This window comes from Rhinolophus hipposideros (assembly GCF_964194185.1).
Source record: "Rhinolophus hipposideros genome assembly, chromosome: 15".
NCBI lineage: Eukaryota > Metazoa > Chordata > Mammalia > Chiroptera > Rhinolophidae > Rhinolophus > Rhinolophus hipposideros.
The window spans coordinates 7971775-7995625 of NC_138061.1; the positions used below are offsets into that span (position 1 = coordinate 7971775).

General features: G+C 49.2%; 1 protein-coding gene across 5 annotated transcripts in view; it reads right to left on the minus strand.

Annotated features, from left to right (window-relative positions):
• The window catches only part of TACC2 (transforming acidic coiled-coil containing protein 2), a 184901-nt gene that overhangs the window by 102562 nt on the left and 58488 nt on the right, over positions 1 to 23851 (minus strand). Inside the window, exon 1 of one of the 5 annotated variants that reach the window (XM_081073622.1) lies at positions 8069 to 8297. The exons of the other annotated variants lie outside the window; for them this stretch is intronic. The gene's annotated coding sequence lies outside the window, so the exon portion shown is untranslated. Of the gene's footprint in view, positions 1 to 8068; positions 8298 to 23851 lie in introns of those variants that run through there. 5 annotated transcript variants of the gene reach the window in all.

Below are 23851 nucleotides of genomic sequence, written 5' to 3' on the forward strand. Positions count from 1 at the left end.
AGTAGTGGTAGTTAGTAGTGGTAGTGGTAATAACAGTAAAGGGCAGGAGGAAACCTTGGGAGGTGACAGGTATGTTTATGGCCTTGACGGTGGTAGTAGTTTCACAGGTATATTCTTATCCCCAAACTCATCAAATGGTATACATTAAATATGTACAGCTTTATATATGTCCATCATATATGAATACAGTGCTTTTCAAAAAAAATGGGGATCACACATTCCAGGGTTGACTAATCAAAAGCAAGGCAAGTTCAAAGTCTAAAGCAAGGAGAACTGTGAAGGGTGGTAATAGAAGAACAAACTGACATAGAAAAATGGGCTTCTTTCAAGCTGGGGTGATCTGGGAAGGCCCCTGGGGCGACCAGGGTAGGTTCGGGGTGAGCCAAGTGTTTCAGTAGACAGATATATACAAGGGCTTTCCAGGAAAAAAAGAGCTTCTCCCTCCCTCTCTCCCTGGTGGTGGTAGGAAAGCCACCAGGCTTCCTTTGGACAGAGCAAGGAAGGAGAAGGGACAGGGGCTGCAAAGGCACGGAGCAGGCCAGTATTTTAGGGAAATCATTCCCTACGGGGAGATTAGCCCCCAAATAGCCACATCAACAGTAATGGAGCCAGGTTCTCACGTCAGAAGGTTTGCTTATACAAAAGCTGAATCAGCACTGAAGACCTCTCAGGGATGGGTTACGATTAGAGGCATCAGATAAATACAGAACTAGATATAAAGAATGTGTGTGCATCTATGTGTGTGCACATACATGCACACACATCTATTTCCCAGCTCTGTCTGCTGACAGGAGTCATGTCAAAAGTACATAAGAACCACATCAAAGGGACTGCCACTGGCCAAATCTGGGACTAATTGGGCATTAAAAAAATATGGATAGTAATGGATTATAACCTATCAAGAAAATTAATAATCCATGAGCTCATATAAAGACATGAACAAATGCACAAATAAGGGAGGAGAGAAAGCTCCTCCCTAGAGCACAAAGTCAGCTAGTACATGTAGCAGGAGTGATGAAAACAGAAAATCACCGTTAAGAGCCATCGGAGTGGTGGGGAATTCAGGCAGGAGCCACTGAAGGACACTAACTAGGTGGATGAAACAGGTTTAAAGAAGTAAACGACACTGGTGTGGAGCATCTTCCCAGCAAACACTGATGGACTACCCAGGGGAAATGGTGACTTAATGGTGGAGAAACCTGGCAGGCACTGACCTGGCCAGGGTTGACCAGGATGACCATCCCTGGGGCTGGGACCATCCTCACCCTGTACATGGCTGAGGATCCTGGATGTGACCTGCTGGGAAGAGCACAGCATCACTGCTGTGGGGTCCCTGACCAGAAGGGACAGCCAGTCTGGTTATGAGGAAACTCCAAATAGACACAGGCTGAGGGATTTTTCCAGAATGAAAGGTTATGAAAAGCAGAGGGAGACTGAGCAGTTCTTCCAGACTGAAGGAGAATCTGCAGGCATACAGAGCTAGACGCATGCTTTCAGACTGGATCCTGGATCAGATGGAAAAAGGGACCAGTGCTGGTAATCGGAAGGGGTTCTGAAGACTGGGTGGTGCAGTGACATACCATATGGGTTTCCCAAATGGATGGCCGTATGGGCACGGTGCTGGAAAGTGTCCTTGTTTTGGGGAAATGAACACGGGGGTGTGTTTGTTTTGTTGTCTTTTGTTTAGAGGGGGGCAGCTTCATGTCTGCAATTTGCTCTCAAATGACTCAGAGAAAGAGTGATGATAATAGATATACACACACACACCCATAAATAAAGAGGGGATGACAAAGCACGTGTAGTAAAATGTGAACAATTGAGGAATTAGGGCAAAGGGAATATGGGAATCCTTTGTACTGTCTTGCAACTTTTCTGTAAGTTGGAAATTATGTTAGACACAAGCAAAAATCTGCTTGAGTAAAGCCATGCAGGCACCTGCAGAGCTCAGTTGGGGTTCTACAGGACAGAGGATCTGGGGTCACTCATGAAAGAGGTTTCATGACGTCCACTCAACACCAGGTGTGGGAGGCAAGGGACATGGGGAACAATCAGAGATGCTCTGGGGTTTTAACACCTAACTGGTCGGAAAGCCCCATTATTAATTGCATGCCTCACACATAAGCCCTTAATACTCCGGTGCAATTAATTGACTTAACGCTTATCTTTTGAAGCCAGTTGTTCAATTTCAACGAACTTACATCATTCTAAGTAATAACATCTGTGAGTCTGTGGTTTTGATGTGCTACTTCTACTTTTTTCTAATACAGAGCGAGTAATCCTTACAACTCTTGAAATGACTGGGCAGCCCCCAAGGTCAGGGCACGGCCCCCGGGGAGATGCACACCACACTTTAGATAACATGGGCACAGCGCTCACCAACACAACTGAAATAGAGCCCCACGCTGCTCACATCGGCTCACTCCTTTTTCTTTTTTTAAAGAAAAGCAAAGCCTGCTATAAATCAGCAAAATAAAATCTCCTGAGATCTCGCATCTTCGTGAGTTGAGGGCCAGTTATGAGCTGGGCATGACCCAGCTGGCAAAGGTTAGAAGCCATGGCAAAGGCATTCACAGATGGAGCACACGTGCGCAGCCTTCTCGGATCTCCCCGGCGGCATTCTGAAATGAAACTGGTCATCCGGCGTGAGGAGTAGAGGCAGCCGAGCTCAGCTTCTGTTCCTGCTTGCCAAGGTGTGCTCACCAGGTGTCCAGCTCTGTGGCCCTGGCACCTCCTCAAAAATGCTTTGCTTTTTCAGTAACGATGGAGAACAACTCGTCCTTTCTTCATCTGGCAAATGATGAGTGGGACACGTGTGGCCTGGCATCCCTCTGGGCCGGGTGGATAATGAGATTCCTAAAGCAGAGAGTTCCACTGCTCCTGAGAGCAGAGAAGGAATTCGGGACTCTGCAAGTGGAGGAGCGTGACCAAGATCTCAAGCAAGCTGTCTCTATTGTTGATGGTAGTATTTTAATATAGTCTCAATACTGGAACACATTTAAACAATTACAACAAAAGTACTACTAATAATAAATGATAATCATGACAGCAGCTAACATTGTTGGGTACTGGTATCTGCCAGGCAGACACAAGCTCTGTGAGGAGCTCTGCACCCTCTTGCTCACCCAGCCCTTAGGGAGGGGTGAAGGGCGGCAGAATTTGAATCCAGGGCCAAGAGCACAAGATGCAGATAATCCCATGGCAGTGTGTGTGCCCTGGGCCTGGCTCAAGTTAAGAACAGGAAGAGGGTTCCCACAGGACCCCGGGGAAAGCGGCTTGTCTAAGAGATTTGCGTCGGAGAGAATAGACAGATTTTCCACTGTCAGATAAGAAAGTCCAGCAATTTAAAGATTTAGCCTTCCAGTAATTAAAAAAACTACATAGCTACTTATATTTGTATAGTATCTTAGAGCTTTGCCAAAGGCTGCCTAAATTCTCCACCATCCCTAGGTAGATGGCAGACAACTTATTTTACAGAACAGGACACTGAGACTGAAAGAATTAAGAAACTTGGCAAAGAAACACAGTGACAAGATCACAGACCTCTGACACACACTTTGTCCTTGTTACAGGAACCCACGTTGTCTCCCCAGGCGTTTTCTCTAGTAGGTACTGTCCCCAATTCAGCCCTCTGAGGGGCCCACAGGTCGTGGAGGCCCCCAGGGCCAGCAGGGGAATCATGGCCCCAGCAAACGGAGAAGGACCCTCTCTCTACCTGTTCCCTGCTACATTCTCAGCTCAGAGTCAGCAGGGAAACGTTTACTGGGATGAATGAACGGGAAGAGGCAGAGACACAAAGGGGCAGCCAGTGACACCAAAGAGGTAACAGAGTTCCAACAAGGAGGCCTACATGTGATGTTTTATAGACTCTTAAAATTGAACATCTGTCCATTTCCATTAGGAGCTGTGCTTTTCATATTTTAAAGCCAAATTTTTAGACCTCCTACAAGGAGCCAAGGCGTGTATCTGAGGTTCTAGAGGGAACCCCACGCAGATAGCCACTGATCCCAGAAGGAATGCTGGGAATAGGTTCAGCCGAGCCAGCAGAAATGAGGCAGGTGCTGTTTGCCCTTGAGTACAGTGCCTGGCACATGGCTGACCAAAAGATGACGTGGGAGCTGTTGAATGCAGGTTCCAGGGCCAGGTAACTCATAGGTGAGCCAGCTCAGTCAAAGTGTGCAAGGTAACATGGGACCTTTGCCTGTTTCGTGTGAAGCAGGCAGCCATGCAAAGCCCAAGGGTTGGAGAGAGGTGTGTCCTGGCAATAAAAGGAGGCGGGAAAGCATGCTCCTGATGCTGGCATGACCCTACTTCATACGCCCCCCTTCTCAGTGTGGAACTTTTCCCATAACTGTCATGATGAGAAACCAAGCCTGTGCCCTCAGGAGCTCAAGCTGGAGAATGCTGGCCAGGAGCCGTATACTCTAAATGACACAGATCCAAGAGCAGCTCCTGGACCTCAGAGGACCTACAGGGACACAACCACATAATGAGTGGGATTGGAAGGACTACACGTAGCCAAACCTATACGTATAGGAGCCAGTGAAGCAACTGCTTTCTCTTACCATTTCCCCCCCAGATTTGCTCTCTGTGAGCAGAACTGCCATTGAGTTTCCTATTCTTTTAGTTTGACTTATTTTCTAGGGAAAGTATAAATGACCAATTAAAAGGGAGGAGGACAAAACAAGGAAGGATAGACATAAAGGGACACAAAGGATGGACATCCCCTAAAGCAATCCCTTTAAGAGTAACGAGGTGAAAAATATTGACACAACTTTCCGCTTGCACCGCACTTCACAGTTTGCCAAGTGTTTCCCCCCACAGCTTGGTGAGCCAGGTGGGCAGGATTAAGTGTCCGCACCATTAATGAGAAGGAAGTCCTGACTCAGAGACAGTTAGTGACTTGCTCAAGGGCACACAGGTGGCAGGGGTGGGGCAGGGATTCTCACACAGGATCCATCTTTGTCTCTGAATTCCCAGGCAGACTGCCTCTCCCCACCCCTGCGAAAATCAGTCTTGGGAACTTTTGCTTTCTCTTAATTGGCAACACTGAACATGTTTGCTAAATGAGAGACTGAAACCATGGACCAGAGGGGCCGGACAGGAAGGGAAGGAGGGGTTCAGTTGATGTTGCCTGTGTGAAATGAACGCCCCACTGCAGATGATGGCTGCAGTCCGTAAGCATTTCACTTGCCCTCTATAGTTAGAGGCACTTCCCACAAAATGTGTTCCCCCCAGTCTTCTTTTTCATGCCTTTTGTTCTACAGAATTTCACAATCCTTCGGCTGTTCTGTCATCACAGGGAGTCGCCGTGGAAATGGTTATTGGAGTTATAAACAAAGGACTGTGACCTCTGTGGAGGAGAGGCACACAAAAGCCTTCACACGCTTCGGTCACAGGTCACTGCGGGAGAGAACAGGGCACCCAGCCCTTTGGCTTCCTCCTTAGATTTGCTCTCCTCTCCAGGACAAATCAGGGACTCCGTCACCAGCTTCCTAAACCTCGTCCTGACCGTCTGTGCAAAGAGTGCCAGGGTCTGCACAACCCAAACCACAGTTAACCCAAGAACCATTTGCTTTTAGCTGTGCAACTGGGTCCCAGCAGAACACACACACATACACACGCAGTAAACCAGCCCTCAGTCTCCCCCAGCCTCACCCACACCTGCGGTCTGGGGCCTAGCAAGCCCATAGACACCCATCTCTCATCTTCCCAGTTAGAACTGGTCTCTCCCAGTTCCTCAAACCCCTGCAGAGTCCTCTACAGGGGGAATCCCTGGTTCTGTCCAGCTAAATGCCAGCAGTGCCCTCTCCAGTCATTGGGACAAGCAAAACACGCTCGTTCATTTCCAGATGTTCCCTCCTGGGAGAGTCTCCTCACCATAAAGACTGCCTGATGTGTCTCTGCCCAGTTACCATACACACTCACACACACACTCACACTCACACACATGCACACCTCTTTGAAAGCAGAGATTGTGTCTTATTTCACTTCAACCACCGTTTACCACCCACCCATGTCACTCCTGTGGAGTGATACTGCAAACCAGACAAGTCCTCCCTTGAGCAGTGTCTGTCTCCATAGAAACGACAAATGTAAATAACGACCATACAAAAAGTAGGATGGAACCACAGAGGAAACTTAGTCTCAGGGACTTCGCTGAGAGAACACCAGCCCAGGTATCTGGGGCCTGGGTATGAATCCCAGCTTCACATGTAACCCTGGCCAAACCCTGGAATTCTCTGAGTCTCCCTTTTCACATCTCTAAAATGAAACCCTGATCTTTAAGTTTCCTTCCAGCTAAAATACTCTACGTGCCCAACCCTAGTGAGACAAAACGGGTGGACATGAAGAGAGGGCCCAGAGGCTGGTTCTGACCAGGATTCCCAGAGGGGGCACATTGCTCCGTGGATTTCCACGGGCAGGAAAGCCTGAATACGAGTTGTACTCCATGGTACCTGGCCTACCTGAGGCTCAGGAAATAACTTTGGATGAGTGACCAGTGACAATGAAGGAGCCACAGAGGCTCTGGAGAGCTGAGAGGCGGCTGTCATGTCTGCACTAGGAGGATGGTCCCTGGCCTGTTTCCTGCTCTGACTCTCCTCCTGGAGTGTGCATGCCCAGGTAGAACCTGTGAGAAGGAGCCTGGTGGGACTCCACCTCCTTCCACTCACCTGTCCAGCAGAAGTAGCACCATTCTCTGGAGGAGCTCGCAGCCTGACAGAGTGGGAAAGCCAAATGCTCTGGGAGGCAACTCATTCCACAACTCCCAACAAAAACCCCTGTTCCTCCTTCCAGCAACTGTCAAAACGGACCCCTTTGAAACACAGAGAATCTGAAGGGACGCAAACCACTGATCAAACCCAGCCTCAGGACATGGCCCCAGACATTTCCAAAGTCATTTCCAAACACAATGAAGAGCTTTTGAAATGTGGCCTCAATAGGGAATCCTAGAGATTCTCTGCCCGCTGAGCTCACCTTCCTCTCTAGCATAGAACAGACAGAAAGCGGCACTAGGACCCTTGATTTTCCATGTACTGTGACGGAAGGGGGGGTCCTGTGTACACACGCACACACACATATGAAGAGGTGCCCACACGCTGGGCACTAACCAAGCCCGGTGGCTGCCCTTTCCTGCGCTCCTCTTCTATTTCCAGCTTCCCAGTGCCCCCAGGACTAGGAGACACATTTTCTCACGACGGGTATTTCTGGTGTATTTTAACCTGCTATCACATTTTCCTGTCCTAGGATTTGACGGAGGCAGAAGTCAACAACAAGAAGAATCACATGATGATGATGATGCCATTTTAAGGAAATACGATCACTGAGGAGTACAACAAACGCTGCAGGAACACCACGCAACAGCTCGCCGCAGAAAGCGCTCGGAGCTGAGCCGTGAATCCCCGCACCGCTGAAGCCGCAATTCCCGGACATCCGAAGGCAGAGACCGACCCTGACCAGAGCGGGGAGCCCGGGACGCCCGGGGAGCTCGGGCGGGTCACGTGCTGCCCACAGCCCTGAAGGGCGCCCGGCCCTGCTGACGTAACTGCTCGAGAATTTAAAAGTCCCACACTCGGAGGAAATCCAGCACGGTTTTAGGGCTAATCCACGCGCGGCAGTGGCCCACCCGGGGTGTCCCTGCACGGCCGGTGGGACCGCACGAACTCAGCGGGGATGCCACGAAGCCGGGCCACGGGGACCCCGGCCACCGCACGGACCCCATCCGCGGGCGTGGACCTCAACCGTGGGCGGGGATCCCAGCCCGCGGCGCGAACCCCAACCAGGGAGCGGGACCTGACCGGTCTCACCCCGTGGAACGAGTCTCCGGGGCAGACGCTCCGAGCCCGTGGGTTGCCCGGCAGACACAGTCCTCTGCCAGCAGGGGACACAAAAGTGTGTTTGGCCACTTTCCTCCTCTCACTAGTCCCAGTTGGGGAAAGAGGAGATGAGCTGCGTGTCCCATTCCCAGCCCGCCTTTGTCCGGCAGCCAAGGTCCTGGGGGCGCCGGGCCCCTCCCTGACCCGGGGCGCCCTCCCGCCCTCCCGCCCCCGCGGGGCCGCCGCGCACTTACCGGCCCGGGGCGATGGGGCTTGGCCGGCGCGCAGCCGCCTTCCTTCAAGGACGCCACTGCCCAAGGTCCCTGAGCCGCTGCGTTTCCCCAGCCGGACGGCAGCGTGACCGTCTCCACCGGGGCCCGATCCTGAGCCGCAAACTTTCCCGGGACGACGGCTCGGCGCGGGCGCGGCGCGGGGGCGGCGCGGCTCCCCCAGGGCTCGGGCCAAGTTGCAGCACAAAAGGCCAATGAGGGGAGCGCGGCGCGGCGGCCAGGCTCCTCCCCCGGCTCCCGGCGCCCGAGCCGGCCGCGCGGCCAGCTGCTCAGGCGGGGCGCCCGCAGCGCTCCCCTCCCGGCCCAGGAATGCGCGGGGCGGCCCACGGCGCGGCGCACCCGGCGGCCCACGCTGCCTCGGGAGCGCAGGGGCCCGCGGACGCGGGGCACGGCAGGCGTCCCCCCGGAGTCTGGGGCAGGACAACTTGTTACACGGCTTCGTTTTTCCACGGCGTTTTCCACCACGCGTGGAAACACGGAGAAGGCACTGGCGTGTGAAACAACTGCGAAGGCCAAGTACAGGCCGGGTGCCTCAACTCTGCGGTCCCCGGGGCCCCGGGGGAGGAGGGGCGCGAAGAGGCTGGCCCCGTCAAGAGGGTGGGGATGAAATCATACCTTGCTTGTTTCTGCCCCCAAATTTCACCTGCCGAGGCCTAATGCTGTTTAACCACAGCTCCTAAGAGTGCACTGTGCTCTACATTATCCAGAACCTGTTGACGTTCCTTCTCCGGGCTGTTGGACTCTCCAAAGCAGACAGAGACGAAATGCAAACCACTTCCCGCTGCCCTGTTTCCAGCGCTCATGTGCGTTTCTATTTGTGAGTTGTCTATTTTGTTTTCTTCCTTACATGGCCGCACATCGCCTCCTTTGTTAACATCGACCTCACATCCAGAAGTGGTGCCTACCTGCCCACACCACTGCAACCTATCACCTTTTCTCTGGAAATTTCTGCAGCTAGGCCCCCATCAGAAGAGCCTGTGGCTATCTGTGGACGCCAGGCTTCCTATTTTAAGTTGTGTCAAGAAAGCATTGCTACAGTTTATATACTTGGGGACCAAAGGGCAAGAGACTCACAAATGACTCAACGCTTCCCTTCCTCCTCTTAAAGAAACAGATGCCCAAGGCCTTGTTGGCCCCAAATGAGAGTTCTCTGTAGCATAAAGAAGTAGACTTTTATTGTCTTCTCCTAAAATATTATTTTTTATAAAACCAAACCAAAAAAAAACACACCAGGCTTAGAAGAGTCACATTTCTGATGGCAATGTAAAGGGATTCCTTGTTCACACAGTCTTAGTGTACCCATTTCCCAAACGTGATAAGTGAGACCCAAATAAGCTAATTTGGTTAAATGTGTACCAGCAGCTGGTATTAAAAACAAACAAAAAAACACCCCACTCACCACCTTGTAAACTCAAGCACTCACGTTAGGCAAAAAGCTAAAATGAATTTGAGGTGCCTGCCATCCCTTTCATCACCAGCTCCCCCAGCTGCTGGGGGAGCATATCCTTCATGACCCAGGAAGGCACCACTAGTCTTTGAGACCCATTGGTGTGGTCAGCAGATTGATGTCCCCCCAGGATGTCCACATCTTAATCCCCAAGGTCTATGAATATGTTAATTTACATGGCAAAGGGGAATTAAGAGTGTAGATGGAATTAAGGTTGCTAATCATCTGATCTTAAAATAGGGAGATTATCCTACATTATCCAGGTGGGCCCAAAGTAATCACAAGAGTGCTTGGAAGTAAACGGGAGGAAGAAGAGTCAGAGAAAGAAAAGTGACAATGCAAGCAAACAGAGATTTGAAGATGCTGTGTTGCTGGCTTTGAAAATGGAGGAAGGGACTGTGAAACAACAAACGTGGGCAGCTTCTAAAAGCTGGAAAAGCAAGGAAACGGGTTTTTCTCTAGGGCTTCCAATACAGCCCTATTGACACTTTGATTTTAGCCTGGAGAGACCCACATCAGACATTTTACCTGCAGAACTGTAAGAAAATAAATTTGGATCCTCTTAAACCACTAATTGTGTGGTTATTTATTACAACAGCAATAGGAAACTACTGTAATACAGTAAGTATCTGGTTATTGCTGTGATTTAATATCCTCTGAAGGATTTTACAAAAGTATCTTGGATTCCATGAATGCCTACAGAGTCTAAGACAATTCATTGCAGGAGAAACATTCTGTGTGAGGAAGGCGTAGCTCCATCACCTCTCCAAGGTATCCATCCCCAAGCTCCAACAGTGCAGTGATGTCAGGCAGCCAGAGTTGTCAGACCCATTGTCCAGTGTTGGACCTACGTATTAGAAGATGAAATCAAGGGCTCCCAACATCACAGGGGATGAGATTGAAATCCCACAATATGACAGACATACACCTACACTGGCAACTCTCAGCCAACCCACACAGCCCTGGCCCTCGCGCAGCCAGAACTGTTGCCCACATCGTAAGTAAATTTGCATGGCCCATCTCCTCCTGCTCTAGGTCAGGGTAACAACACAATGCTGCTGCAGAGGAAGGCAGAGAGAGGCCCTCTGTCTTGAGATACCTGGAATCTATAGAAAAAGTCTACAGAAAAATCTACAGAAAAAGACTGAACCACAGGCAGAAAGGATGATCTTGAGTCATTGTCTCCATGATTGAATCTTTATGTCTTAAGGATTTCTTGGGTCTAAGTGCAAGGCGAAGGGCTCTTCAGAAATGTAGACCATATGAGTATTTTCGGCAATGCTCTAGTACAATAGCTGTTAAACTCTCTTTTCCAGGGTCGTAGGGTTTCTGAAATCATCTTAAAGGCTGCCTGGGAAGCACGTGTATAGCACAGATATTCCACTCTTATCTGTCATCTCTTTGGGTTCCACCTAAGATTTTATTTGGAGAAAAGGTTCATTTGGAGGGAAAGGGGTGAAAAAAGAAAATAAGCAAACACTGCCTTATAGAGAAGAATTTGTGCTGTTGGAATCCTAGAATCCAACCTGAGACCTAAAGAAGGAGGGTGACATAGGTACTCAACGTCAAAGGCTGCATAGTGACAGAGCAGGTGTTGGGCAGGAGATTTTTCCAAAACTTAAGTAGAGAGAACAGTATAATGATCCCTATCCATGTTACTCAGTTTTTAATATTATCAAATCATGGCCTATTCTGTTTTATTCACATGCTGACTTCCCTCTGCTACCCAGATTATTTTGAAGCAAATCCCAGATATCATCATTGCACCAGTTAATATTTCTGTTTGAATCTCCAAAACGCAAGGACTGGGAAGGGAAGTTTTGAAATCTCGTGCTTTTCATTTTAGCCCAGTGAGACCCAAGTCAGATGTTTTTCCTACAGAGCTGTAAGAAAATAAATGGGCTAATTCCAATTGCTGCGTCAGTCTCAAAAGGATCCCACAAATGGATCAGCTCTGTTGAAGGTTCATGTATAAACTGTAAGTGTTAATAGCGACAACCACAAACACCAGACCCAGGGGTCTAAAACTCAGCACACACAAGAGTCACTGGGTTATTGTTAAAATGCTCCTGGAGATTCTGGTTCAGGTGGTCAGGGAAGGGGCTCAGGAATATGCATTTTTGCAAGCATATTTAGCAAGGATAATTCTGATGGAGATGTTTTCCAAACCACCGTTAAAGAAACTCTGAACCTGAACTCTTGTGGCAGGAGTCCTCAGTTGCCTACCAAACTGCTATTCCCACTCCTTATTACTTATGTTCAAATAATTTGATTATGGTCTTGTGACGCACTCTTGACCAATGAAACCAATGAAAGGAAAGTCAGCGGGGCTTCAAGAGACACTGTCTTCACTCTTTCGAGGACAAGACGGTACATCTCCTGTCCTTCAGATGTCTTCCTGCCTCTCAGTATTGTCATTTGAAGGCCCAATGCTTGGAGCTGCTGCAGCCCACTTGAAATAATGAAGAGGACATCAACCAACACACTCAGTGTGGGTGGAGGGGGAGATGAAAAGAGCTCATGAATTACTCAACCTTGGACATGCCCTGCCTCTGGACTTCCTACCAGGTGAGATGATGGACTTACTTTTGTCGAATTTTCCTGTATTGGGTTGTCTGTTACTTGCAGCGAGAAGCAACCTGGAAAGACTATCAACTGTGACACCGAGAAGCACTGATTTGGTCAACACTAGACTTAAGGCTACAGAAAGGAATGAAAAACCATAAAGCAAATGACAGATCATTTGCTAAGGGAGCCTTCTGGACTACAAAAGGAAAATCAGTACCTAGGAAATGCCTTTGGCCCCGTCCACCCTGCTGCTTTGGTGTGTGTTTGCAGCGTCTTTTTTTTCTTTTTCTTTTTTAAAAGAGGGCGCAGCTCACAGTGGTCCGTGCGGGGATTCAACAGGCAACCTTGGTGTTATTAGCACCACGCTCTAACCAACTGAGCTCACCGGCCGCCCCTGCAGTGTCCTTTAATTCTCTGTTGTAGCAACAATATTTTGCTTTGGCTGAAAAGTGATAAGCCACATGAAAATAGGAAGCCAGGCTAGAAACTGGTGCCCAAGTTTGCCTGACACGTAAATAACCGTGAACTAATCAAAAATTCACTGAGCCCCTGCAATCACTACCCCAAGTGCCCACGGGGGTATTAAAATGCATAAGACAGGACCCTGCCTGGAGAGACAGACTATGTCAGAAAGACAAGCAGCAGGAATATGGAACCAAGAACAGCAGAGAACAGCTGCAATCGGTGTTAGGAGCAGAAAGAACCGGAGGGGACAGCGTATCTATTAAGTTGAATTTATTTCAGGAGAGTGAAAGGAACCTCCATTTTATCCAATTCTATTCATGCTACTTATTTGACCTGCTTCTGCCCAATGGAAACCGAGGTCCCTCCCTGGACCGCCAGTGCCACAGTTTGACACATGAAGAAATCTGGGAAATAAGGCCAGACACTGGAAACATGCAAGGCTGGCTGGTGAGCAGATGGGGAGTGTGTGATGCTGAAGGACAGAGGCCAATCTCTCCCTAGACCAAAACCACACTAGCTCCGTGCTGGTGGTGGGAGTCTAAACGGAAGATCATCTCTCTGACTCGAAAGAACAAGAAAAATAGTCCAGGAGAAGAGAAGTAGAATGTTCCAGGTAGTAGGAGTTAAATCTCTTCTTGAATACGTCTGGCAACATTGTGATAAGAAAGTATACGACATCTATTTCTTCAGTACTTACAATGCATTAGGTGCTTCTAGGTGTTGGAAGACAAGAGCGAACAGAAGAGGTGAAGCTCTTGCCTCATGGAGAATACCTTGTAGATAAGTGCCGGTGGCCACTGACATTAATAACAAATGAGAGGCAAAGACAATTAGGGCCATGAGCTGTTTGCATCTGTCAGTGCCTGTGTGCTGTCTCTGAGGCAGAGTGTGGTCACCTTGAGGGCAGGAAGCCAAGCCTTGCCAAGCGCTCAGCCCGGCAGCTGCGTGTCCTGGGTCCCCGCCGTGCTGGCTCTCAGCCCAGTGCTCGTGGCCCGCTGTCCTACCCCTCTCCTGCAGAAGAGTCCCCTGCCCTGGGCCCAGCCTCCCCCAGCCCTACCTACCACCCGGGACCCTACAGCTCCTTGAGGCCCTTCTCCAGCAAGGAGGCATCTCAGGGCTTCAGCCAACCAACCGCCCGCAACCTAAACAGAAAGGGCATTTTCGCTTAGAAGATTATTCTGCCCACTGCCAGCTTTGAAGGGTTGCAAAATACCATCCACGTGACAGCTTGCACTCTGCCACCCCCCACTTAATAATCGGGTGAAAGAAACACAAAAGGCGATTGAAAAACTTTTTTAAATGAGCACTCTATTAGCTAATATGCGTGAGCGTTGACTACGCAGCTGGCACTCTGCTAAGTGGCTTACATCTCTTCTCTCACCTAATCATCGTCTGAACCGACCTGGTGGGCACTGCTACTGTCCTTACCTAAGAAGGAAACAGCTTGGAGTCGTGACGTCTTTGCCCCAGCATCACAGCAGGACAGCCGGTGTATCACGTACACACACAGGCGGTGTGTCTGCAAACCAAACTCCTAACCAGTCCACAGCGACCAAGGGCTGGACTTCAAGTTCGTTTTATGTGCTCGGACCATACCCGCCAAGGAATACGCCATGAGGAACCCAGGACTAATAGTGCCCGGCTCTAGCATGTGACTTCAACCCTCACACTAACCATCTAAGATCCACTTCACTAGTGAAGTCTGGGGAAGTCTTTTTCTTCTGGAAGGAATTACAGCTTTGGGCTTCTGAGCGAAGTCCTCACATTCCAGGAAGGGCTGTCCAGGCTGCAACATACATTTCTGAACTGCAACCCAGCAACACTTAGTTGTAAAGAGGAGAGAGAAATATGTAGGTGGGATTCAGGCCTTCAAAACATTCAGCCATTACCTCGGCCCTTGCTAAGATGAAATGTCAGCCCGAACCCAAAATACATGCGGGAAATGTGTGGGGGCAGCTTTCCACATGACTGTTGGCCTCATCCAGAATTTCTGGACATGGCCTTGGAATTTCCTTTGAGTGCACACAAGCCCACTTCACACACAGGCCTGCATCGCTCGGACGTGGGTTCAGCCGGGCCTGCGTTTGAACTTAGTCCTAATGTTAAGTCTTTGACTACACAGGAAGCAAAGCTCTGCCAGCAGTACTGGCAGAAAAAGAATCTTCTCCAGGAGTCAGAGTCCGACGCCTGCATGACATCAGGGAAAATGCTACAAACTAAAACATTTGCGGAAACAGCCATAGTAGTTTGAGGGTCTGGTAGATGGTGGGGCGGAGGGCGGCTGCAGCGCTGGAGCAGGGTGGCTCAGGGCTCAGGTTAGTCTGCACAGTGATAATGAACACCACAGATGTCTCATCTCCCCACCAGACAAATAAGCATCTAAAGGCTGAGTCTTTGTTTGATTTGTGTCTGCACCTGGGACCAGGGGTTCTCAAACTTTGCTACACAATAGAATCACTTGGGGAATTTTTAAAATTCCCTATGTCCAGGCCACACACATCCCGTACCAATTAAATCAGAAACTCTGGGAGTGGCATGCAGGCATCAATATTTTTTAAAGCTCCGTAGGAGATTTCAGTGTGCAGCCAAAGTCGAGAACTGTGCCCTAGAACCTTGCGCCTCAAAGGGCGGCCCCTGAACCTAGCAACTTCGAGAACTCTTGTGCGTGACGTGGTCAGTGAGCACCTTGTTTAAATGCTGATTCTGACTTGGCAGGTCTGGGGGAGGACCTGAGATTCTGTCCATGAGGCTCCCAGGTGATACTAAGACGGCTGGCCTAAGGAACCACATTGGAGCTAGCATGGCCCCAGAGTAGTGGCTTTCCAGGGGCAGTTTTGCCCAGCAGAAGATATTTGGCAGTATCTGGGGACATTTTTGATTGTTATTACTTGGGGGATGCTACTGATATTTAGCACTGCTAAACATCCTACTATGCACAGGACAGCCCTCAACAATTACCTAGCCTGAAACGCCAGTAGTGCTAAGAATGAGAAGTCCTGCCTAGAGCACCTAGCACAGGACCTTTAGGTAGGAGGCCCTGAGTTTGAGTGAGTGAGTGAATGAATGAATTAATGAATGAATGATTTCTAACTGGAATGATTTTGTTGTGTTGTTAAACTAACCTGGCCAACAGATTTTTATTTCTCTTTTAAGGAAGTACCAAATAGACTCACTTTCTATCCACTGGACAAGACACAATCATTCTACAAACATCTGTTCAGGCTCTACTGTGTGCAGCCCACTGTACTAAGGAATAGGACCAGGTGCAGACGCTGCCCTCAGAGGGCCACTCTCAAATAGCGACAGACATGCATTGAGCAGTTGCCCATACAAGTCCTGAGCTAGCACTTCTCATGCACTGTCAAACTGAGCAGATAGGTACAGATTTTATACCCATTTTCTAGATGAGGAAACTGAAGCCTCAAGCAATTAAGTAACTTGATTGAGGTCCTAGAATAAGTGACAGATCTGAACCCAGATCTGTCCAGCTCAAAGCACCCAAACTCTTCTGCAAAGGATGACATCCTCTATGACAAACTCATACATTTGCCTCCGTCTTAAAATTGTGGTCAGTTTACAGAAAGGACTCTGGACACTTAGGCAGGGGGTTAGGGGTCTCCTGGGGAATTAGAGGGTTGAGAAGGCTTCACAGGCACATTTGCCTGAGCCCCTACGGTCTCTTGACCAAGAATGTGGCCCCTGAGAGGGCCAGCGAATGGGGGCAGGGACAAAGCAGAGGGGTCAGCCAGGGACAAGAGCATGTGTGTCTGGCCAGCATCTCTCAATTCAGAGGCTGGAGTTCCAGCCTCTAATGCCTTTAAAGTCTGGGCCTGCCTCTGCACTTACACCTTTCTCCACCTTTTTATACCAAAGGAAAATGGAAGACATGAAATGCCCTTCGTTAGACTTGTAGAGCCAGTGGCTTTTCAGGACTGCCGGAAGGGGCCATAAAGTGCTTCACAACGCTCCTATTTGGGTCAGTTATAGTCTCCAAATGCAAAATACAAGGGGAGTTTCTGAAAAAGAAAAATTTCCCCCCATGTGGGGCCATTTCTACAGAAAGATTACTCTCCACTTAAAATATGAACCAAATAAGAGCTATAAACATCAATTCAACGGGGGACCTGGTGGTTTCTAACAAATAAACTTCCCATCTTCATGCAGAAAACAAAACTAAACTTTGCACCAATCATTAAGACTGTTTTATCTCCCTAGGATTCATGGTTCGACTGTTTGTAAAGAAACTTGAAACGGATTGTTGTATCCTCTGAGAGTTTCCTCAGTAAATTGTTCACACAGACACACTTAACTAGAAGATGAAACTCAAGTCTCAGCAGAACTTTCTCCTTTTGTGAACTCTCATCCGAGTCTGCCCTCCCCATCAGCATCTTCACACTTCCCAAATCGTGGTGAATTACAGAACGAGCTTTTCATAGTGATTTTCTTGCAATCCTACTGCAAATGCTATCGGTCACAAGCAAAGGAAAACCAGGGCCAGCACGGCCCAGAGGCTGCAGCTTAACTCACTTTGCAAAAAATAAAACTAAACAAGCTAGAGCAAGCCTGCATGTGCAGCTTTCTCAGACAGGACCCAAGGTCCCGGTGACTATCACCCCAGAAAACAATCTATAACATCAGTTCATACCAGGCTCACCTGGATGCTTGCGGTGTTCAGCAAAGGTGATACGTGCTCACACACCAGTGGGTTCGTTGGAAAGAGCCCTGGTCTTGAGGCCCAAAGCAATGCATTCGATATGACTCAGACCTGTGGCCTCCTGACAAGCCATGTGGCCTTAAGGAAGTCACACAGCCTCTCTGGGTCTCAGGTTTCTCATCTAGAAAATGGGGAGGCTGCAGGGCCTGAAGGTCCCTCTGGTTCTGATATTGGCATGACTGTGAATGCCTGAGCCGGGCAGGAGGTGGGACCCATCTGAGAGTGAGTACCCCCGCTACCAGGCCCCAGGACCAGAGGAGCGTCTGCCCAGACGTCCTTCGTAGGTGGCCCGGAAAGGCAGTCTGGCCTAAGCAGAGACTTTAAGCCCAGGCTTGGTGCACTTCTCTTTCCAAAATTCTCATTTTCTGCCAATTCTGGCCATGCACATTTAAATACCAGCTGCTTGGCCACTTGCCAGGAAGGGTCTCCTCCTCCAGCTATTATGCTACTGTGTCTGGCTGTTGGGCAGGGCAGACAACTTTCAGCCCTGCCCCTTCCTCGATGGGCTTGCAGTTCAAAATGTCCTGCCAAGATAGTCAGGGCAATTTGTCCCATAAGATGCTCTCAGAGCTTGCATTCGCTGGTGCAGCCCGGCTGGGCTCACCCACACAGACGCTCCCTTTCTGCCACAAATGTTAGGTTTCGGCCTCTTTGCAGCCACTCTTGGCAAGAGGTTAACCCCAAAGATCTAGTTTCCTTAAGGAAGAGAATGCATTCCCCGTAATGTCTGCTGGATGACTTGACCTTGCATCAAATACAATATTGCAACACTGAGGCCACCCCTGTGGGGAGTGGGGAAGCTGGTGGCTATGGGATGGGAGGTAGCTCTAGAGCAGGGGTGTCCAAACTGCGGCCCGCGGGCCAACTGCGGCCCACAATCCATTTTTAATTGGCCCGCAGCAAATTCTAAAAATATATTTAGTTTACTTAAATAAACCAGGTGAGGCAATACGTACTTCACCTCGAGTGAGTGGCCCGGCTGTTTGTGTATTTTACAGCGTATGGCCCTTGGTGAAAAACGTTGAAAAAAATGTGGACACCCCTGCTCTAGAGGGTATTGAAACATTCCAAAGAACCCAGGGCACATACAAATGAAGTTGAGTAAATTTCAGCAAGTCCATGTGTCAAAGCACAAGTGTTTACCAGTAACCTGCCTTCATAACAGCTTTAGCGTCATTCAAATAATGATCGTGGTGATAGTAATAATAGTAATAACAAAACAATTACTCCTCCTATTGAAGTGCTTACTGCACGCCAGGCTGGCATGAGGCTAAGCTTCTACACATGCTGTTTTTGTGTGATCTCCATAATAACTCCATGTGGTGGACCCTAGCATTATGCACATTATACAGGCAAGGAAACTGAGGCTTAGGGTGGCTCAGGCATTTGCTCGAAGTTGAAGAGTCTAATGGCAGAGACGGAAGTCAGACCAGGCTGTCTGCCTCCAGTGTCCTGTCTGACCTAGTTTCCTACGACAGGAAGCCTCTAACTCACCTGATAGCGAGGTGGATTGAATTATTCAGCAAGCGTGTATGGAGTGCCCACTGGGGCGCCCCACAGAGTATCGGGTGCTGGGTAACCAAGAGCCGTGTCTGCAAGTCAAACATTCCCAGAGGAAAGAGTTCAGGACTTTTTCTCTTGGCCAGAGGCCGAGACCCACTCTCTGTGGAGATGACCACCAACACGTATCTGAGCAAACAATCCTAGACAGAGAATTCCGAATCATGACACCCAGCTCCTGATCCTGCATCAGAGGATATCGAGGCCCAGGGAGGGGAAGGAAGTGCAACCCTGGGAGAAGGAGGTAAGCCACCTGCTCCCTCAGGAGGGTGTGAGCACTGCGCTGGAGGTCAACAACCCAGGTGCGTCACTCACCTGCAGCATGTCAACCCACCTGCCCACCCACGTATCGGGGGGGGGGGGGGCTCAGAGCGCCCTGAATGCCCGTCTCAGCTCATCCCTAACAGGAGAGACCTTGGCTTCCTCCCTGAGCACCCAGCCTGGGTGCACCTTTGCCGGGCGACTGCTGAGGCCTTGTGGGGATGAAGTCGCCTGCAGGACTCCCAGCAACTTAGCTAGGATATTGTCCTTGAGCAAAGAGCTGAGAGGCCCCAGCTCTGTAATAGTAACAGCTACTGGCTACTGACAGCTGACTTTGCAGAGTACGCTATATCTTGCCTCCTCTAATCCCCATTTAAACCCCCCTTTTAAGCCCCAGGAGATATTGGTAGCCCATTTACCTCAGAAAAAGTCAAGGCTGGAGCAGCTGCGTGACCATCCAACATGGTCCCTGGAGTTGGGGTTGCAATTTGAACCCCAGCCTCCTAACTCAGCCCTCTATCCAGCCTGATTTCATCCTCAGCCTCACCTCCGGTCCCTCCTTTTCTAGCCCTCGTTGCTCACCTGGGGCAGCTTCAGGGGTCCTGCTTCCCTCAGCTGTAGGCGCTCTTGACCTGAGGACTCAACGCTGACCAGAGTCCACTGTGCACTGTGGTCCTCTCTCGGCCCACCCTGCACCCCTCCCCTGCAATTCTTCTTCCCAGACACCCTCTGGATACCTAGCAAGAGGAGAAGGCACTAAAAGTATCAGTAATCAGACCTGTCCCAGTGCCTTCCCTGGAAAACAGAGGAACACTTTTGCAGTCTAGTGTGAAGCAGCAGGCTGCTAAAATATTTAATGCCGGACAACTTAACAGGCGCTGAGAAGAAAGGGGAGACCAAGATGCAGTTAGCTAGGGCCTGCTGACACCGCACACCCCACGGTAAGCCTCTTTCCCATCCTGCCAGTTTCTCAGAACAGGAACGGCACAAAGCAGAGATGGCGATCAGAAAACCAATCTCTGCAGTGGACCCATCTAGTCTTCCACCCTGGCCGGGAGGGGCACCCTTGTAGGTGTAGCCACTGGGGATGTGTTTGCAGGGAGGGTTCCAGATTATGTGCAGCCGTTTGGAGCTAATTGACTGCGTTAGCTGGGGCTGGAGGTTGGGGGGGCTTTTTACCAGGCCTGGGTGTGAGGTTGCACTGGCTAAGCCAAGACCTCTGGTTGGCCAATGGTAAACCTCCCAGGCTCAGGTACTGGAGAGATGCCTCTTGCTAACCAGTGTTGCCAGACACTTGTGCCGCGAATGTGCCCCAGTCTCCACTCTGGAGACACAGCCACCTGGCTTTCCCACTTGCAGGGCCAAGAGTCATTGAGGAGGAGAACCTTGCGCTCCCTAAGCACCACCAGGCACGTGAGCCCTGCAAACCTTCACACACAGAACCTCATGGCTGACAGCAACCAGTAATCTCTCACGTATACACGAAAAAACGATGTCTTTGAGCTGGGCTGTGTCATGCGACTAGCCCCAGGTGGCTATTTCAATTTCAATTCTAATTAATGAGAGTTAAATAATACACACAATTCAGTTCCTCAAGGACCCTGAAACCACCTTGTCCTGAAACTGACCCTGGATTTTCAAGTGGCCTCACTTAAGGTGCTGAGTAGCCACGTGGGGCTAGGGACTGCCGTACTGGATAGCAGAGATACGGAATATTTCCATCATTGTAGAACGTTCTAGTGGACAGAATTGTCTTAGAGAGGAACCTCCCCAACATTCCACCTGGCTCTTCAGTTAATGATCAGATCCATCTAAACATGGATTTGATGTGTGAAAACTTTCTAGAAGGCTCTAGTGCCCGCTCTAAATCTTATTAGCTCTCTGACCTTGAGCAAGCCTCCATTTTCCTCCTCTGCAAACAGTCCCCACTAAGACGAGATGAGAATGAAATAAGATGCTGGATGTGGAAGTATTTTGGCCCAGAAGAACGAATAAGTATGAATACCAGTTTGTGTCAGGTTTTCTACATAAAGTGCTCCCTTAATCCTAGGTACTATATGCCCCCATTTTACAGGTGAGTAAGCAAGTTCAGAGGGTAATTCCCCCAAGGTCACAGAGCTAGAACTTGAGCTGGAACTTGTGGTCTGTCGACTTCGAGGCCTGTGCTTGTCCCTCAGTAGAACTCAGAATTCTATGGTCTGCTCTCAAAAGCCTAGAAGCAGGTTTGGGGGCGGGGGAGGGCTGGCATTGCTGGGAAGAACAGCCCCCTCCCCTGTGGCAGGGTCCTCAGTTCAGTTCATGTATCAAGGGGGAAATATGCCATCAAGGGCCATCAAGGGCTATCAGGGGCCATCAGGGGCCAGAATCCAGTTCTAGCTCTGCTGCCAGTTAATTCCCTTGTCCCTTCCCTATTCTGAGCCTCAACAAGAAGGTCCCAAGTTTCCTTCCAGCTCTAACCAGTTAGGGTCGAAAATATCCATTTCTCAAACATTGCTATTAAAACAAACCTGAAGCCAGGTCTAACGCAGTGGCTTCTGCCAGTGACAGTAATGAGAGGTTTCAGGAAGAGAAGTTGGGTCAGTTTGGACATATTCATTTGGAAAATCACCACCTTGCCCGGAAGCTGGCCCTTGGGTCCAGACACAGTGTGACAGAGGCCATGGGGCAGAATGCTCAGAAACCCAGGAGAGCAGGACGCCAAGGCAGTGCGCTCCCCTTGCAGGCACCTGAGGCAGGGTATCGGCCCTTACCTCCGAGGAGGACGCCACTCTTTGGGTAGGTGCCTCATCAACCAGCTTTCCAAAGTGACTTGGCATTTTTCTAAAGGACAGATTCATCTCTAAGAAAATTATGGAACACGAAAGCTTCAGAATATAAAGGCTACATTTTAAAGTTCCTTTGACTTTTAAATATGATAGTTCACCATGACCGAAGCTGTTGATAATATAAATTCAAGTCATTTGTAGAGTCTTTAGTTTATAAGAACCGTTGAACCATGTAACCAGCTCCCACGAGCCAAGCAGTGTTAGTGGATTCCCCAGCGACAGACAGAAAGCAGCACAGAGAGGTCGAACGGCTGGAAAGAGAGTCTCAGCCGGGCCCACGTCACCTTACCCCCGCAGGGTCTGTGACCACTTCATTTGGGGTCTTGGGCATTTTCTCCTTTTGCTTAGTTGCCAGGATGATTTCGAATCAACACAATTAAAAGTATAATAGTCGTTACCATTTTTATTATGCACTGACCATATACCAGGCATCATACTAGAAGCTTTGGCAACTTTCCAATTTTATCCTAACTCCAACTCTAACAGAGAGGTAGTCTTTCGCCCAGTTTATAGATGTGGAAACTGCAGACTGGAAAGTTAAGCGGCTTATCCACGGCAGCACAGCCAGCAGGATGTGACCGGGTCTGTCTGGATTCTACTGCCTCCCACCTTGGGAAGAAAACTTCTCCAGGTGTAAAAAGTGTCACAGTACTAGCTCTGTAATAGCCAATACTTCTCAAAAGGAAGTTTAAAATACTAGAAGCCATGTAACATAAAATCAAACCCAGAGGGATCTCCAGGGGACAGGCAGATCCAGGGGCTTTATCTGCCAGAACTACAATTAAACACTTTTTTGCTTTTCTTTAATTTATACAGCTGTAGCCATCCTCAACACCTATTCTTAAACTCAAAGGGTTGGTGTCATAGTTGCTACTTTTAGAAGGAGGAGGAGAGAGAAGGAAGAAGCAGAGACTGAGTGGGAAGAAAGCGTGGGAGGAAGGGCGCTGCGTTCAGGCCCAGCCAGGACTTCCTCGCCAGGGTGCCAGCTGTTCCTCTCTGTTCTCCCTCCCTGAACCCCCTCAACTTTTCAACCCAACTGCCCTTCGTGATTTAGCCTAGGTCCACACAAAGACCATGAGCATCTGGGAATCATTTAATTCTCTCAAAATGCACTAATAATTGAAAATGATACCTTTCCAACCATTTTCCCAAATGGAAAAGAAAAACCCCTTTACACACTAAATATTCAGCAAAAACCAGCTTGGCAGTGCCCAGGATGGACCCAAAACTACATGTCTGGCCATCAGTGGTGTGCAAGCAATATGCCAAATTTTCAACTTGCCATCATCATGGAAGACAGTCGTATGGGGACAAAGTCAAAATCGATTCAAGCACCCCCTGTGGAACAATCTGAAAATAACGTGAAGCTGTTCGTGGGTCCCAGTCTCTTCCAGAGGGAGGGACAACACAATGTACGGAAACCCACAGCCAGCCGTCTACCAACCTCTGCTTCACAGAGTTGGGTGCCCACGTTCCCCTCGTGTGTGGTGTGGTGGCTGGAGGTAAACACAGCCACAGGATAGCCACGGCACATCTACCAGCAGGGCCAATTTAACTTCAGAAGTTGGAAATGAAGCCATAAACACGTCTGTGCTCCCTGCATCTCCATGTTTATGAGAACGAGTTATCAAACTATCCTGTCGCCAAGATAAAAAAGAGACACGCTTACATATTGAATCTGATCTGTGGTATCAGCTCTGTTCAAGTTAGTAGAATCTTCAAAATTCAGTAGATTCAACAGATGCCACCAGATCACCAACAAGAGAGTAGAAAATTTGGTTTTGCTTTGCTTTGCTCTTCTTGTGGCAACTCAAAACATTATTTTTATGTTGAAATATAATACACTCTAGTACACAATGAAAGATACACATAACGTTTTACAATGAAACACAACCTCAAAACTTTTT